The following is a 6,214-nucleotide window of genomic DNA, read 5'->3' on the forward strand; positions in this document are numbered from 1 at the left end:
GCATTTTACCTGTTGGTGACAATGTCTGTCTCCTCGACACATCACAGGGAGGAGTCGTCTACTGCTTGAAAATGAATTGAACTTTAGCTTTTCATGATTCCTGCACGGTAACTTGATCAGACATCAGTAGACTATGATTCAGCCGCGCTGCTTTGTCGCCTCATAGCGGTGATGGGATGATGTGGCACCCCGAAGAAAGAAAAAGGAGAGTCATGTTTCGCTTGGCCGACCAACCACAGGTGGAGGTGTGAGAGGAGCCTCAACACACGCACGCACGCGCACGCACGCGCGCGCGCACACACACACACACACACACACACACACACACACACACACTACTGTCAAACACCCTGCTGTATATTTATACTTGGTCTACATTTTTAAAAGCACGTTAAGCCATTTGATGGTTGGCTTTGTTCACAAACACAAAGACACTTTCCCTGCTAAAATGAAGCCCTTCTCCTGTCTGTCTGAAAGTCAATATGGAAAATATTGTGTGCTTGTGTAAATATATTCCATGCCTTTATATTGTTTTTAAAAGTTTGCTCCTTGGGGATGAGGTTGAATGTATAATCATCTTACTCTGACCAATCATTCTCCTTACTCCCTTTCATACCTACTGTACATAATGTAAATGGTTATGTATATTTTCATAATTTCATAACAACCCCATCAATAGGTAGATGGAATTACAAACAAACCAAATCCATGCCTCATAGGTGGTGAAGCACTACAGTATCATAAAACTTTATGAAGACTTTCGGCATATGATATTGTTTGTGAGGAAAAAAGAGGTGAATTCTTAGGGACTGTATGGAAATTATTAGGGAGAAGGGGCGTTCTTAAAAAGGGGAGGAACAGGTTGTTTTCATTTTGCTGAAGCAAGGGTATTCTACATTTTTTGGGAGTGTGGAAAAGGGTCTTTAGTAGGGATGTACCAAACCCAGATTTTGGGGGTTCGGCCGAATATCGAATCCACTGGTTAAGATTCTGCCGAAACCGAACCGAATCCTACTCCCATCCTCAGTCCATTAACACAGTAAACACATTAATGAAGTAAACAATGTTCACAGCCTCTAAAATAGTTAAATGTGTAACCAAGGGTTTCTTATATCGTCTAGACTCAGGTTTGGCTTTAAAATAAAGACGGGCTTCCAATGCCGGAACCAAGACGGCACTGCACCCCAACACAGTCAACCATCAAAAATACAACACTTTATTCACTTCCGTTTTTCCCGTCACAATAAAAGCTCTATGTTTACTGTAACTTCCTCTTAACCTTCAACTGAGAGGTTAAACAATAAAATACCTTACAAATGTAACAACTAAGGGCCGTTACAGAGTCAACGCATCGGTACGCATACGCGTCCGCAAGGCTACGCATCGCTACGCTTCGGCCGCCATTATGCGTCGATGCGTAGCCAAATGTGTCGTCCCAGTTTTTGATACGCGACGCGCCGATGCGCACAATACTATGCGTTGTCGGTGGGGGCGACACTGCACGTATTGTACATTAAAAATATTGAATCAACATATCTGTGCAATTTCGTCAAACATAGGACTACTGAGTCACATTTTTCGGTATGTATTAACGTTGTGTATAGTCTATGCTGTGTGCCCTCCTCAAGAGGCGAGAGAGAGACCCAAATGTATCTATATATTTTTAAAACCTGCTAAACCATTTATAAGCGACCTTTTATCAATGTATTGGTCAGTGCTACCCAATCGTAGCATACTGTACTGGTGGGGAAACAAGCATCTGATAAAAAGAAATCAGCCAGCCAGCTGCTCCCTGACCATAGGTATATATCTATGCTCCCTGACAAGAGCCACTCTCCGGGAGGGTCTGGCTCTACCGACCGAACACCGTGGAGCACTCTGCTACCCCCTGTTGCGTGGGCGGTGTATTGCATTTCACGCATCGCCCGTGACGCTTGGGTCTACTTGCGTCCGCTGTTTAGACTATGAAAGGGAGCGCGTCGCTCGCGTTGCTTGTTCGCGTTGCTCGCGTTGACTCTGTAACAGCCCTTAATGTTGAATTCACACGCTCTTTTCACATCGTAGGAAAGCACATCGCTATCGTCAGATGAGTGACAATTTAGTTTGGCACATTTTCGCTAACCAGTGTATGATGAAGACATGTTGGGTGGGTGAAATTAGAAGGCTAACGTTAGCTAACGAGCAGCAGTCGCTCCGCTGTAGGCAGACTCCGAGAGAACGGCTGACAGCCCGGTTAACACAAGTTTTTAGCTGTGACTGTCCTTCCTTTGCCGTACCTGGGGTTGCGTTCTCTTAATACATCCATGGGGTTGCTGCATTTTGGCTGCTGTCGGTGGATTCCTTTATGCGCGGCTCATATTCTTTCGGATGTTTTATGCGCAGGTTTTTTGGCGGCGGTGATGTAGTGTGTAGTGTGTGATCCTTGCCGCCACAGGACAGGTCTGCATTGCGGGTTGGGCGTGTGGCTCGGCTTGGATCGCTGTCTTTTGGCTGGGGTAGAGTGGGCTGGGGGTGCTGCCGGGCGGCCCACCTTTTCTGCTCGCGAGTTCCATTTTCACTTTGTCACAGCCTAGTGCATTGAACGGTCCACCTACATTTTATCGACCAGCGTAGCGCGCGCAGTCCAAGCGTTCGGTTTGATGGAAAAAGATTCTAAAGTTTGGCTGAAACCGAACCCCGTCAAAATGCCCAATGTTCGGCCGTATCCGAACCCGAACCCTGGGTTCGGTGCATCCCTAGTCTTTAGTGATATCATTTTGTCTCTCCAGAGAGCCCGTCGTTTGTCAGCATCTTCACACAAACGCCCAGGAAAGTAAAATGTGTCAATTTGTTTTGTTGTGAAAATGCTTATTCCAATCACATATTAAGGTTTCAATTGGAAGTACACTATACATTTTGTGCACTTTTGGTCATTGATGGCAAAATAAATAAAAGGGCCTTAAAGTAGCTAAGAGGAACGTTTCTTAATTTGTGTAATTTTCCATCTGATGATAAATGACCTGTAACAGCAAACGAGACTAACAGTGAAAAGAACACTATTTTACATAGTTTTTATGAATGCCTTTGCCCAGGTCTGAATTTTCCGCAAAGTCACAAAATGATTTACGGCAGTTAGATGGTGATACAGAGCACACATTCTGAAGGGTCACAGATTTTGGTGTAACACCGGAAAAGCCTTTGTTTGAGTATCCAGCCAGGTAAAAGGTAATAGGAGATGTCTTTATATAGGTAGGTCTAATTGTATTTTTATTTTTTATTTTAGAAGTCACCTGCTGTAGTTATGGCTGATAATGGGGCAGGGCTGTCACAGAAAAGAAGAAAATTAAACAAAGAACAACTAAAAGCTAAATGGGAAAGTGACAGACGACGGGCAATAACCCGAGTCAAACTCGGTCGGGCTTTCAACAGATGGAGACAATTACGGGATTGTAAATGATTCAAAACCGACCTCGAATTGGCCCTCTTTCTTCTAGACAGGTATGCAATATGTCTATTTCAGTCATAAAATAACTTTACAATGCCAGACATGGTTGTATGTCAGTAGCCTACATTAAATTACGTCCCCCTTTTATTTAGCGCCAAGTAATTATTTCTTTTCAGTCTGTGTTTGTGTGAGCCTACTATTTTCTTTTTGTCCCCTTGTACTTGTGTAAAGCATCCTTGGTTTCCATGAAAGGCGCTATATAAATCTAAGTTATTATTATTATTATTATTATTATTACATTGGTTACTACAACAAACTCTTACTAATGCTTTGGCTCGTGACACAGTTACAGTAACATCCAATTTAGCTCACGATCCAAATTAGGCTAAGTTGCAACACTTAAAGTGCAACGATGCATTGGTAATGTATTATCTTATTGTAAATTAATGTTTTTCTTACTGAGCAAAACATACATTGAAACTATATGACCTCATTAATACAGTGGGTAATACATGCTTTCCTTCCGTGGACATTACGCATTTATTGCTGCATTGGGCACATTATAGTTGCCTTTTGTTATTTTTGTTTTCATTGACTATCCCTAGATAACGGTAGATTTGTGTATCTAGTATAGTATTTATCCACGATATTCACATAAAAAGGTTTAAACGTGGATATACAGTTTTGCAGCTATGTAAAAGAACCAGTGACACATGCTAGAAAAGATCTTTACCACAGCAGGTGTGGTAAAAACACTACCACTTTTGTCCAAGGGGGCCCCAGAATCCACAAACTGAAACTGAAACAAACTGAAGCATTGAAGCCATTTTAAAGGTGCAGTAGGTAAGACTTATAAAACTAACTTTCTGTCATATTTGCTGAAACTGACCCTATGTTCAAGTAGAACTACATGAAGCAGGTAATAAAAAAAACCCCGGCTCCTCTGGCACAACCTACAGCCTGTTAGATTTGCAAAAATCCACAGCTCCCTGTTCAGATGCACCAATCAGATTCAGGGGGTTGTCTAATGTCAGTCACTGCTCATGCACACTCATTCATTCTTCCTTGTGGGGGGAGGGGCTTAGGAGACCGTTTTGGGCTTTAGCGGAAAGGGGGGAGGGACTGAGAAGTTGTTGATGTTCAAATCTTTTGGCTAACTCCTGGATCTTTGCAATCCTACCTACAGCACCTTTAAGTGCCTTAACCTAACCAATACCTTAACCATGGCATTGTCACATCATAAAACTGGTTGTTTTCATCAGTGACTTGTAACAGGTTTGGAAGGTACAGACAAATGATGTCGTCGTACTGATGCTGTGGGGCATCACATCAGAAAATGTTTCTTGTGTCGTTCTCGAGGGAATGGACAAACAATGTGCTTTGTCCTTTCATTTGGAGGACTTGTAAAATCATTTTCATACAGTCCCTTAGTGTGGTTTTGTGATTTGCCACCAAGATTTACAGACTGTCTCTGCCCCCACCTCTCCCATAGTTACAGTAAAATTAATCTGACACCCATCGGTGCATCAGTTTAAAGGTGTTAGTGGGTGAGTAACACTGAACCTGGGCAAGGATCCTGAACAATGGTGACATGATCTCAAGTTGGGTTTTTCTGCCTCCATCTGAAGTAAATCCACTTCTCTCACAAACAATTGAGCTTACCATCCTCTCATCATCACTGTACAGTATGTACAAAGGAACAAAAATAACACCACTCCATATAGTTTTGTACAGTTACTATATTGTCAGACTGACTAAATCTATCTTTGCACAGTTATGCAACAGTTTACTAAAAAAAACTGTTCTAACCCAGATATATGACAGTTATACAATGTGGAAACCAAGATTGCTCACACAAATGCAAACATATATTTTTTCTCTCTGGTACTTCTCCTAAAATAATCTCACTACTGAGAATTGGTGCACCTTCTGTGACCCAGACACACTCAGGGTTGTAATTTATACTGAAGATCAAGGCTGACCTCCAGCAGCTGCCTGTGTGACTGTGGTCAATCGAAAGAGCGGTTATAGCAGCTTAATCCCAGATGATCTCTGCTTTTAAAAGCCACTGCAGCAAAGACAGCGAGGACTGCAGTTTAGAAATAGTGCCTGGCCGCCAATAACATCTGGAAGAAGGAACAGAAAGAGATGCATGAATGGATTCTCAGACAGTCAATGAGCTTGACCTTTGTGTACTTTCATTCATCTGTTCATTCATTGTTTTTTTAATCCTATGTATCCCACCTTTAACCTACTAGAGTGTGACATATGTGAGGTTTTGAGCAAGCAAACTTTGAAATTTGAATCATTCCTCATCTGACTGTTTTCTTTTGAAATGAAAAAGATAGCCATCCAAATAACCTGCAGTTGTTTCATGGTGATAGAGAGTGAATTCCTTTATTTTTTAATGGAAAATAGATTTTTGTTTCCAGTATTGGTTTTTAAACTGGGATTTAGCGACCATGCACATAGGCGATTAGAAGGTGGGTTTCTTTGCCTACATCATTGAGAAGATAAGTAATCCTCTCTATCAGCATCACCATTCTGTAAACCGCTTCCTCCTGTGTTTCCATTTCTGTCTTTATTTTCCTTAACGTTGATATCATTTTAGCACCCAGATGATATCCAATGGTAAGAGATTTTATTTTCCCCTCCAGTGGAAAGAGGTTCACACTGTGCTTCTTTATGCTTTGTGTGAAAATCAGGCACTGGGGGTTTGCACATTAACCCAGACCCTGACAGTATCACTCAGCACTGGCCTCAAGCCAGGGCCAGGCTTTGGGAGGATGC

The sequence above is a fragment of the Perca fluviatilis genome, chromosome 16 (genome assembly GCF_010015445.1).
Source record: "Perca fluviatilis chromosome 16, GENO_Pfluv_1.0, whole genome shotgun sequence".
Lineage (NCBI taxonomy): Eukaryota > Metazoa > Chordata > Actinopteri > Perciformes > Percidae > Perca > Perca fluviatilis.